This window comes from Falco naumanni, chromosome 11 (genome assembly GCF_017639655.2).
Source record: "Falco naumanni isolate bFalNau1 chromosome 11, bFalNau1.pat, whole genome shotgun sequence".
NCBI classification, from domain to species: domain Eukaryota; kingdom Metazoa; phylum Chordata; class Aves; order Falconiformes; family Falconidae; genus Falco; species Falco naumanni.
This window is the reverse complement of record NC_054064.1, coordinates 31,603,437-31,616,140: the sequence shown is the minus strand read 5'-3', so window position 1 is coordinate 31,616,140 and position 12,704 is coordinate 31,603,437. Positions and strand designations below refer to the sequence as shown.

At 45.6% G+C, this 12,704-nt stretch overlaps 1 protein-coding gene across 16 annotated transcripts in view; it reads right to left on the bottom strand.

Annotated features, from left to right (window-relative positions):
• Positions 1–12,704, bottom strand: part of NFIA (nuclear factor I A) — a 359,996-nt gene that overhangs the window by 236,103 nt on the left and 111,189 nt on the right. The gene's annotated exons all lie outside the window — the stretch shown is intronic.

Here is a 12,704-nt window from a genome sequence, read left to right as displayed (position 1 = left end):
TAAACCTGCAACCAATACGGCTTTGGAAAAATTCCCTCTGGGCAGGTTCTTCTTACAGAGGTTTGCTGAACCCCCTTTTTGCAACACTTGAAGCCACCCCTGAAGCAAGGTGCTAAGGTTGCTGGTGGCCTGTCCCCCCAGGGAGGTACAATGACAGGGCCAGGGCTCATGGGGCGGCCCGACACTGGGCTGGTTCATGGAAAAACACGGCATTACCAAAGGCTATTTATTATTAAGGAAAATGCTTTCGTCTATTGATGGCACCCAGAAACAATGAGTAGAAAAACGAAGCAACGGGTGGGTGAGAGGGAAAGCGAAGGGAAAACAGGAATTATTTCAGCTGGAAACTGGATGACATGCTGGGAAGAGGGGGATTATTTTGCCTATTAGTTTAAAAACTCTCCACGCTGAGGTTTGCAGCATTTGAGTGACCACCTCTATTTTATAGCAGTGTGCAGAAATACGCAGATATTGCCTTAATTTCCATTAGCCCCCGATAAATGAGCTCCGTGTAAAGGGATGTGATAAAGCTCTGCTAAGGATTGGAAGATGAAGACCCTTATCCTATGGACTACAGGGAAAAAAAAAAATATTTCTGACTCTCCCTCCCTCCTCCTTTCCTCCGAAAGTGGCCACCATGGGGCCAAGGGACCCCTGCATCCCTTGGGATCCCCACCAACCCCTAGATACCGTGGCTGGACACCAGTCACTGGGTGCCACCACCTTTGGGACCATAAACTAATTTAAAACAAAGGCAAAATGCTGAATGATTTGCCTTCTGCAGTTTCAAAATGCTGAGTGATTTGCCTTCCGTGGTTTCAAAATGCTGAAGCCTGGCTCCCCGAACCCAGCTTGCGCGGCCGGTCCCACTTCTTGCAAAACAAAGAAATCTGTTTAGGCTCCAGGAAATCCCACGTGTTACCGTAACTAATTCAAGCCCAACTGCATTTGTGGTATTGTCAGGTCTTTAGGACGATCCTGTGCCATTCCCAATGTAGGGAAAACCGTGCGCTTAATTATCTTCTTCAATAATTCCATGGTATGTGATTTATTACAGACTCCTTATTTGTAAACAAAATCAGAGCCACAAACGTGCAAAGATAGTCACACTTCCTGGCTAAATAAGAGGCAGACAAAGAGCCCTAATGATGCACCAAAAATGCTAACCAAAAGTGTACTCTTTAAAAAGATCACCAATTTAATGCTTTTTGTATTTCATTTATCAGCCATGTAGTCATCATTCCCCTCCCTACCACCATCTGTACACACTTTCCCAATAGACCATCACAGCTGTCCCGTTTCTCACACAAACAGTACCTTTTATATGCTTCCCAACTGTTTTTAATAACTGTTCTGTGCACAGCACTGTACTTCCTTTGTTTTCTTTTTTTCCCCCCCTTTTTTTTAAATATGAAAAAGAGATATAATCCAAACAAACAGGTCATCGCAGCAATCGGTACAGGAAGGCAATTAAAATGTTAAATGCCTCCATGGCCACTGACCCGTCCTCGAGCCGCACCAGCGGCCCCAGCATGGAGCTGGAAAGTTCCCTGGAGAAGTTGCTAAGGTAGACGAAGCTTGTTCAAAAAACGATGTACATGAGCAAAACTGTCTGAGAAATCCTTCATCCTTTTTAATGAGGAAATATTAATAATGTCAGATACTGCTCGTGCAACCAGAGGAAGTTTTTTGAGACTTTCAAAGCACTTTTATCAACTCAAAGGTACCGCTGCCCCGTATTTCAGAACCATGCAGACAGAAACATCCCATATTCTTTTCAAATTCTGACTTATTTCACTCTTTCCAAATATCCCATGTATCCTGACTTCACATCGCTGGTGCTCATGCCTTCCCTGCACCCACCCCTGCTGCCGACAGTGGCATTGCTGGAGCCCTCAGTCAGGCTGGACCGTACAAGCTCGGTGGCCTGCAGCGGGGATGAAGGCAGTGAGCAGCTGAGGACGACTCAGCCCCAAGCCCCAGGCAAACAAAGCCGCTTGCATAGGGCAATAGTGGGAAGAGATCCAGCCGGGAATGAGGAGAAAAGCAGGATTTTCTCAGTGACCCATCTCATGGAAAATCTACCCTACCAACAGGATGTCCAGAAACGAAAACTCCGTTTACTTGTTTTTTTCTGGGGCCATGCCCACAGCATCCTTCAGCACACTGCAGCGAGACGTGTGCATCCCACCCCATGGCACGCAGTCCTTAGCTCCGTGCTGTACGGGACCACAGCAGATAGCCAAGCTCTGTGCTAGGATGGGGACCCTGCCCGCACCATCCTCAGCCCACAGGCAAGCAGCTTCACACCCTGGGACTGCTCACTGCTGAGATGCATCTCACGTTTTTAATAGAAAAGGTTATTACTAAAGACAGTGTATATGGAGAATAATTGGTCCACTCTCAGTTCCCATCAGAATTTTGACCAGAAAAAGAAACAATGTCCATGTTTAAAGTGTGTGTTATGCATGCTATTTTACCTACGTATCACGCTCCTGTACTCACATTACAAAGAACAGACAGCTTGAAGATGCATTTCTGTAAAACAAGTGTATATCCCCAAACAGCGCTGAGCTCCGTGGCTGGGTGTTCATAACTGTATCTGCCTAGGAAGAACCTAAACCAGAGCTGTTGAAGCTGATGTCCTCTACAGAGGAAAAAAAAAAAAAAAAAGGTCTTGATCATGAAAATCTCCCTTCTTATCTGACCGCCCTGTGTTTTGCCCAACTTTTCCAGCAATACCTGACCTACACTCGCAAGGTTCAGCCGCTATCAAGGCTGATCCTCCCACAGCGAGGCAAGCTGCTTGTGAAGCTTTCAAATAAAATGACACGGGATTTACTTTTTAGCTAAGCGACAACTACTTTTTACTTTTTAACACAGCAACAAATGTAAAAAGGTTTGTTGGTTAATTTTAATGAAGTCCTCATCACGTCAGGAAAAGTCCTCGTCATCACACAATAAAAGCATTGCAGTGGCTATCCTCCCTAAAAGAGATCCCAACAATAGCTGGGCTTTAGAAAATCGTCCTGATACAAAGAATTCATTCTTCTGATTTACTTGAAACTACTTTGCCTTAAAAAAAAAAAAAAAAAAAGAAAAAAAAAGAACTGAATTAAATTTAAATTTTACCCCAAGTTTCCAGCATCACTCAGGGATTTGGCCATCTTCTTCGATAACTATTTAAAAGCTTATTGGGCAAAAAGTTCAGAGAAAATTTTGAGCAAATATCCTTAGGATGAAATCTGACTGACAATGTATTTCGGCATTAAAATCTCCAGTAAGTCTTCATCTTGACAATAAACGTAGCGACTATCTAACCTGCCTTTTGATATCTTTACAAGGGTTCATCCCTGTTCTTTCAGCGCATTACAAGGTATTTTGTAACACACATACTGGCTTTAAACACAAAAATGGTAATTTAACCAGACGCGCTGTTTATTACAAAGCTCATGCAGCTCATTATCTGTCCCTCAGACACAAGACGAAATCTGTAGACACAGAAAAACAGAACATGAATGAGGCCATCTCGACACTTTACATGTAGTTCTTCATCCCTTCTTTCTCCTGACTTTCTCCTTCGGCAGACTGTGCACGCTGCCTGTACTCACCCTGGAAACCTTCCCTTCACCGGGTGCTCTGTTTGAGGACTGGTCCGAGCCTAAAAGGGTTGCACAGAGATGCCTCCCTATAAAATATTTCTCCCAAGTTTGCAAATGTATTTTGCACCTAGCAGTGATCCTCACGGCCACGCAGTGGGCTTCTTAGGCTGAAGAGCCCTCCTGCTTTTCCATCGTGTTACTCAGAACCACACACTCATTTAGGGTGGAAAAGACCTTTAGGATCATCGAGTCCAACCCTACTTAACATGGGGCAAGAGTGGCTGGGACAAGAGGAGAGATGTGCAGCGCAGAGGACGGTGCAGAGCAGGTTTAGACTTTGGTTAGGTACTGATGCTATGAGCGTATTATGAATATGACAAATGGATGTAACCAAGGAGCAGGAAAAACACCAGCTACACCTCTGTGGCCGGGGCCAAGTGCCACGGTGGCAGGTGCGGAGGATTTGCTCTCACCTGCAGCTCTCATGGGTGATGCCACATTAGTTTTACACCCTGTGGAAGGTGTGCTCCATTCCTGCATGCCCCGCAAGCCCTGCCTGGAGCCTGTATATCACTTGGTCTCAGGCAGCACAAAGTCAGTGGTGCCACCACCCAGCTCCCTGTGACAGCCAGGATGGATGGACACTACCTCCCACGGGATGTGTGCACCAGGCGAGTGAGATGGGCAGGAGAAACCCACCGACTGGTGCTCCCAGGTAACAGCAGGGGCTCCCTGCTGCACCCTGTGGGTGTCCTGCTGGAGGGGACCTCGGTGATACACCCTCCTGTGGTGGTTTTGAACAACCTTTTTACATCATCAAAAAATCCAAAGCACCAGCAAGATTTACCTCATCGCTCAAAGAACCATCAGGTACCACGCTCGCACGACCTGCTCCAGCTACACTGGCTTACCTGGCCAAATAACCCTGCCTTGGACACTCACCAATCCCATGAGAATTTTGTGCTTCGCTACAGATACATCTTACCCCAAAACATGAACATGCTGAAACATCCAATCATGTTCTGGCACGCATGCAAAAAAAAAAAGCCCATGGCAACAAAGACGACAGCTTGCCAATGGCAGCTGCTGCACGCACACACAAAATTAAACTATATTCTTCTGAAAAGGGATATTATTATGGCGTTTGTTTCCCCTCACCATCACCCTCACCCATTCCCTCACAAAATAAAGGGGGAAATATCAACACGTATCAAACATTAGGAGAGATGGATAAAAAGAGAGAGGGAGGCACTGCCCTGAGGAGGGGTAGGATGGAGAACGCAGGGTTTAACAGGAGATCCAACTGGGATCAGGGTTGGATGCGTGGAGCCGCCCTGAAATATTGGCTCACCTATGGGTGTTGTACAGCACACGCAAGTAAAACATCCAGCCGTTCCATGGCAGGAGGCCCACAGATGTTGAACTGCATCGAGTTTGGTCAAGCCGGCCCTCAGCTGTAACGCAAATCTGCAAACCCACGCTTACATACATGAAATAGCATCTGATGGTACCTATCTTTGCTTCCCTTCCCCAGTGCAGACCCGCCTGATGGCTCCCGTGCTGCTATGCAATGCGGGAGATAGCAGTCTCCACACTTGTGGAGATAAATGTCATATCGGACCTCTGACATCATGTATTCGCCAAGTAATTATTTTTGATATCATAAGAGTTGTCCAGGGTGCACAATAAAATTAAAAAAGTAGAAAGCAAGGTTAATAAGATTATCGTGTTGGTATAATAGGTAATGCATTTTGCAGTATATCCTTAAATCTGCCCTCTCAAAACATAATTAAATAACTGTGATTTATATTTTAAAGGAACGCAGACATGCAGTGTATCCTCCTACCCACATATGCTAATTGCTTTCAGCCCCTAAAAATCACACAGTTGTTTGCAGCTTTTTAATCCTCATGTGTAAATAACCCGACTCAGGTCCAAGTTATGAACAATAAAGTCCAGGAAACTTTCAGAATAGCGTGTCATTAAACCCGTCTTGATTTTATCTTGCTAATCTAATGGCACTGATGTGTAGCAAAGCCTGTGGGGAAGGAGGAACGACTCCCCGGGGCCCTTCGCACTGGCCCGAGAGCCAACGTGCCGGCTTGCCGTGACACTGGGATAGCACTCTGAGCGGGAGGGTGGATATTAAGGACCTGGAGAAGAGACTGAGACCCCCCCCTTAGGAGGAACCGATGGATGTACAAGCTCAGGATACCCCCCCTGGGCCTCGCCGTGGGCCGACGTGCACTGCGGTGGTGCAGGGAGCACGGGCGATGTATGCCTGCTGCTTCGCTATGGGCAATACTCAACTGCGCAGCTCTCCATTTTGCACTCGCACGTGAGAGTCTGGCACACAAAATGGAGGCCCTCATGTATTTTACAGGTGGCGGCTACAAATCCAGCCCGAATTCACCCGCTCTACGGGGGCCACATCCTCCTCCTGTGTGCCGAGCGGTGACAATGCCAGGTGCGGAGCTGAGCTCACGCGTCACATCCATCCCCTGGGTGGGGACATGGAGCGATGCTAGCTAGGAACCTTTCCGAAAAATACATAAATACACCGTTCTCTCGCCAAAAATAATTATACCATGAGGAGGGGATCTGCCAGGGTGCTGCCCTTGCAATTGGGCACACAATGCTGCAACCCCCCAAAGAACTTGCTGGGATAAAACTGCCCCACACATCACGGGCACCGTGACCCATGTGCTGATCCCAGCTGGGCTTTTTGGTGGCTACCATAATCCAGGTGATAATTAACAATAACCAAAGATGAAACGAATGAAAAGCATCATATGAACGGAAAACTAAAAGCTATTAGAACGTATTTTAGTTCACCAACAACCCTTATCTACCGAGAGCCCTCACTGTCATAAGGAAACCTTCAGCGTTGGCTGCTGTTAGGAGGCTAAAATAATTTGCCCTGAATTTACAGCCTATAATTTAATCAGCAGCTCCGGCCCTTGCCTGTGTGGCAGGGAGTGGGGGCAGAGCCGCACCCACAGCTCCCAGCGAGGATGCCCCAAAAGCCATCCCGCCGGGGACAGTCCCCAAGCCCCGAGGGTCCAACTTCGGGACTCATGTGGCAAAGCGCAGGCTTTTGGGGAGGGGTCGAGGGTCTACGGAGCAGCGGGCTGGGGTTTGTTTGCTGGTTGCGAAAGCCTCAGCCGGTGCCTAAACTTGAAGCATGGAGGGGAGGAGGAGGAGGAGCTGTGAAGAAGCTCAAGGCACGGAAAGCAAGGGATGCCCTTTCTTTTACATCCGAATGGGGAGAAAATACATAATTGTAATAATAAATAGTGGGTTTTATGAACAATTAGGATTCCACTGTCTCTTTGAAGGGTTTGAAAAGCTGACATGATGTTTTGGGCTCTCCAGATTCAGCTTTGAGGCCTCAACCAAGAGAAACATTCAGCCCCGCTGTGTACAGCAGTGACCACAACAAAGATTGTGGTTTCTCCCACACTCGCCTTAAATAGATCTAAATTAATGCTATTCATCATTGGGTGGAAAAGAAGGGAAATATAAAAGTGCAGTTGCTTGTAGACAAGCCAGCAGCATTGGGCAACTTTCTTACCATTCAAAGGCCTCTCCTGCTTCTGCACCCTGAAGCCCGCTGGGGCAGGCAGGTGGCGAAATCACACACCCTTACACTGGCCAAACCCATCACCTGGAAAACATCCTGGACATATGAAATACGTCTTTATCCCGTGTTTATTTGTTGTTGTTGTTGTTGGAGAAAGGGGAAAGCTAAACCACATGACTGAACTCCTGCCAGGGGTTCGTGATAGAGCAGACCGTCCCAAGTGCCGCACCAGTTAGTATCTGAATTATCACAGATACTCACCAGCTCAGTTACAACTACAGGGGGAGAGCAGTTGTCCCACCTAAATCCTGCTTCTGTCAGCTACCGCCTGCTCACAGCTGCGGAAAGAGGTTGGCCCTGCTCCCCAAAGCGGAGAGCATCGGTAGATATCTTTGTGCCACACAGGGTGTATGGATCACCGCGTTCTGTGCACGCCCGGATAAGTGGGCACGTGAAATTTGGGGTGTCAAGGAGCTGTAGCTATCATCTCTCCACCTCTCCTGACTCCGATATACACCCAGGCTCCCACCGCTGACTTTTATGGGCACCTTTATAAGGGTAAAGCAATGCAACATCTGCCTTCTCCTGGTGTTCCTTGAGGGCAGAAATACCGCGAGATTTCTTCATTTCACTTTTTTCTTTAAAACTATAGATGTCTCACTGCAGCAAAAAATAATGGAGGGGGAAAAAACCAAAACCCCTATGAGCCCCTAAACATTAAAATCTCAGCCGAACACTGAACTGCTCGGGTTCCCCATGGTGTGTGCAGGGAGCCCTGAACAGGGAAAGAGTGCAAAATACCTGCTGCAAAGCTAGTTGAGTATTTTTCAGTAAGAGTAAATGTTATCTGTCTGTAGGAAAGCATAGGGACTATTAACATCGCAAACAAAACTTTAAGGACCGTTTTGGATGTATGCTGGAACAGTCACGGGCTGGAAGCAGGTTTTCAAAAGCCTTGTATATGGAGAGAATGTCACGGATGCTTTAAAAGTCTTCAGATACGTGTAAAAACGACATATATATTACGTATTACCTCCACAGAACAAACACCATTTGAAATGTGCCCCTTTTTAACTACCATTATGAGCTGTCTAAAGAGCATTTTGGTTAAAACTTGGGAGGAAAGGCGGGGGGGGGGGGGGGGGGGGGGGGGAAAGCCCACTGATCTTACACCTGCTCTTTAGCAGTGGGAAGTAGGTTCTCAATCTGTTAACATGACCATCTGGCCAATCTGCATATCACGGCTATCTGGATTACTGTACGATGGAATGACAATAACGTAGCCAAAACAAAAGTAAAATGCATCAAAAACTAACAGTAGCGCAGCTCTTTTGATTTTAAATTAAATAATAAATGCCGTATCACAGCAAAGCGAGAAAGTCAGCTAAATAATTAAAAACGAGCCTTTGCTATGGCATAATTAAGTAAACAATATGGTGTGTGTTTCTATACGAGCCAGCAATAGTTTCCACCGTTGAACACTCCACTTTTGCAAAGCAGCTATCAGGAGTTCAAGACGCTGCGACAGCTCTTTTGGTGATGTACAGTATTGTCAGGACACCTCTCACATCCCTGCAACATGCCGAACCGGCTGCGGCTATTAACAGGATTAATGTAGCAACAATCAATACCAATTGTACTAAAAGATTACGGCACAAAGCCTTATGTACCTTTTAGACTCCCCGATACCTCCATGGGTATTTTGGCTATCTGCGGTCATTTTCCGCGCTAACCAATCTTTGGGTTATTCCCATCGATGCCTCTTTGTGATGGGCCAAGTAGAAATATTTTAAATCCGCCGATGGGAGTGTAAAATGGGTCTGCTTAAAGTTCAAGGTCATGTGCTATATACAATTGCCCAGGCAATTAGCCATAAAGCATGTTTAGACACCAAGTAAATTTTCATAGTGGCAGAAAGAAGGCTGACTTCTTGCATCTTAGCTGGCTTCTGTTCTAAACATGACCAGAAAAATGAGCTCATGTAAAAAAAAAAAAAAAACAACATTCCCAGATTTTTCCTAAATTTGGGATTTTTAAACGTCCTTCTGAAAGACTAAAAAGATTTTCTCTGCCACAAATACCTCGCTAGCTTAATTCTCGCCTGGAGCGCACAACGATGGCCATCCAAAAAAATAAATCGGGCATTGCAGCATCGCCTCCTGGCCTGCCATCCTGCTTCATCCACCAGAGAAGTCTCTAAAAACTGTGACCTCTCACAAAATTTAACTACTTCCATTGCGAATCTATTCTCCAATCTGATCACATTAGCAGAAGGAACTCCAAAGCAGTAAAAAACTCCAGAAAGTTCTCGGTTGAGTGCCTACTAATGAACAAAGGTTAACTTTATCTAAAAGGTCAAATGCCTGGTGGCTAAGGTTGTGACCTTAACAACTTAAATTGTGACCTTGCCACGTGCCTAGTATATTGTAGATTCTGATACAGATCATCTGGTAAAGGACTGGTCATAAATTAGCTTTACTGTTCGACTCCCACAAAGAAAACGGTTTGCCACAATGGTTTCCAACTTGTCATTTGATACAAGCGCAGAATAAGAGAAAACTAAAAAGCGAACCCAAGTTCGGGGTATGAAAATGCCGCCTGTTTTTAGTTAAGCAGATTAGAAACTGCAAACTGAGAGCAGTACTCTAGATTTCGATACATTTTTTGGTCAACCTCTAATTCACAAAACACCCATCTTCCTTTCCTTTTTTTTTCTTTTTTTTTTAAACAAAAATTATATGTAGTTTGCCTATTTGCATAGTTTTGTTTTCTCTTTCTAGCTAGTTCTTAAAGAGAATAATTGATTTCAGTAGCTTTGTAAGAAGCACTATTTAAATCTGCACACGTGTTCCCTTACAGATGATAGTGCCTACTGAAGAAAAAGCGTGGATTCAAAGCAATAATTATTGTACATGCTTAGAAGGAAAGGGACAACTCGCTGCCGAAGTCATCTCAACTAAGGACATCTTGGAAGAGAATACTTCCCCCCCCCCAAAAAAAAAAAAAAAAAAAAAAAAAAAGACGACGAAGAGGGGTGGGGAGGTGGGGGGGAAACCCCAAGAAAAAAGAGAAGCAAGCACTGTGGGTGAAAAGGTCACAATGGTTTTGGCACGTATCTTCAAGCACGTTTCGGAGTCTGTGCCTCCTGCCAATACTGGCAACTTCTCAAAACTTTTAAGGAGGTAAAAACATTGTTTAGTGTTTACAAATCTTCTGTACTATAGCAGATGCTTGTCAAATCCGCTATATGTAAGTTGACCAGCCTACCTAATATTTGGGCTGGTGACTTCCTCCTCATAAATAAGCGGTCCATACATTCAGGGAACGAGGTCTGATGGAGTTTGAGACAAAGGACCCTTAATATTTTTTTTCTTTTGTAATTTTCCTGTTGCGCACCCGGCACAAGCTGCCATTACTGCGGTTCTGCGGGAACCAATGGCTGTCAACTTGGCCAATGTTCAGGTGTAACAAAGACTGCTGGGATACATCGGAGGGGGGAAAAAAGGGAAAAAAGGGGGGAAAAAAAAAAAGGTAGCCTATATGCGAGGCTTTCAGCACTCCTCCGTGAAGCAATATAGATGGTCACCAAGCTGTGCTACCTCCTAAAAATCATTTTGTCCCCCTCCCCGGTGAGGTTTAGCAGGGAATACACCAGCACACGCTACTGCATTAGGAGCACAATGCGATGCGTGCAATCAGCAAACAACGGCCGAAAACACGATGCGGTGCGGTCTGTACAAGTGTGTTACTGCTTACACAAACCAACAAATCTAACCCCAAAAAACAAGCCTAAGCCTCACGCTAAGTTTCCGTGGCAGACATCTAGTTCGAAGAACAATTAGTGCAATTGCTGCCTGTTGACGATGAAGGCAGAAATAAATAAGAGTGCGCTATCAAGGCTACTGTTTGCCAACAGCGTGCTGATAAGATGGTATATCCCTAACCACAATATTGAACTTTTACAATGTCTATTGCCCAACTGTTATAACAGGGAGAGGATCCTTTCAAGCACCCCGGAATACTTACACCCCTGGATTTCATCCTTTTCTCCCCATCCTACACCGCTGTGACCCAACGCGCAAGCTAAGCCAAGACCGTTGTTTTCTATTAACAACTTTCGCCCTCCACAGAAGGCTGCTTTGCACTTAGGAAACACAATACGGACTGGTATTTAGCAGCACCATGCTATATATAAATCTAAATAATAAAAACCTGCAAGCTGTATAGCAACACGTGGCAGTTTTCAGCCGTGGATACCAAAGCACTTCAAGCGTATCGCCCCGTTCTGACGTGCAGAGGAGGAAACTGAGGCAGACACAAAAAGGATGAGAGTCCCTGGTCTCCCCAGGGCCAGTGACAGAATGGGAGGTAACCCATAACACCCCAGCCCTAATCACCCTTCAGTTAGCTATTCATTGGTAATCCTTCCTTCACCATGCCCCATCATAAATGGCAACGTAAATAAATAATTCTCCACAATATTCGCCTACCTCCCCATAGTCATAAACGCGTAATATGATTTACCACATCGCACCGAAGTGCAAAGTAAATTTCACAGCTTATCTGTAGGAAATACCATGAGGATACTTGAAAGTTATTTCCGAACAGGAATCACAGCTGTAAACTCAGAGCGGCAACGCTGCCTATCGCCACAACCAGCGCGGGCACTCGGTGCAGAAAAACTTCGGGGTGGCCAAAACTTTCTGCAAGACTCTAAGAAAGAAGGTAGCATTGGAAATACAGGCTCCCTGCGCTGTAACTTGCTCAGGTTTCTTACCGATATACATTTAAATAGAAGTGGTTTCTACTAGTAGGATTCCTTTCCCCTCTGCTCCTCTTTTTTTTTTTCCAGCCCATCCAGCCCCTCAACTTGCAAGTCAGGCTGAAACCCAGAGAGACCTATGCATACCATACGTGAAAACCGGGGCCTAACACTTCACACGCATGCATTTTTCTGCAATATAATCACCCAGGACAACTACAATAGTGTATTATTTTATCCAGTTAACATACTATACATCCTCTGAGCACACCGAGTCGCTCTGCAGGCAGGGTGTACTTTGCGCTGGAGTCAGAGATCCCAAGATTTTTGTCACACGCAAAAACATCTCAGCACCACCACCCACCCCTCCTCGCCATAAGCACAGCATTATCAAACCAGGAATTTGTTTCAAGACCCACTCAGCTTCTAGGTCTATAACTTGTGGTATTTCAGGGGGTTTAAATGTCTGCTTTTCCCCACAGGACTACCCAAGGTTTGTCTTGTGGCCGCTCAGACCCGATGACTAGGTTTGCTATCAAGGGATTGTCTTCTCCTTCCCCTCCGAGCCCAGTCCTGCAGTATTTACACTCCCCATTCCATCCCCGTGGGGTGAGGATACCCAGCACTCCTGACCCATGGGCCTCAGGCACCTCTAGCCTTCTCACATTATTTTGTACATAACATATACAAACTTTAATAAATTTTTTTTCTAATTAAAATCTATCTGCTTTCCCCCAAAATCAGGATAAACGAAGCC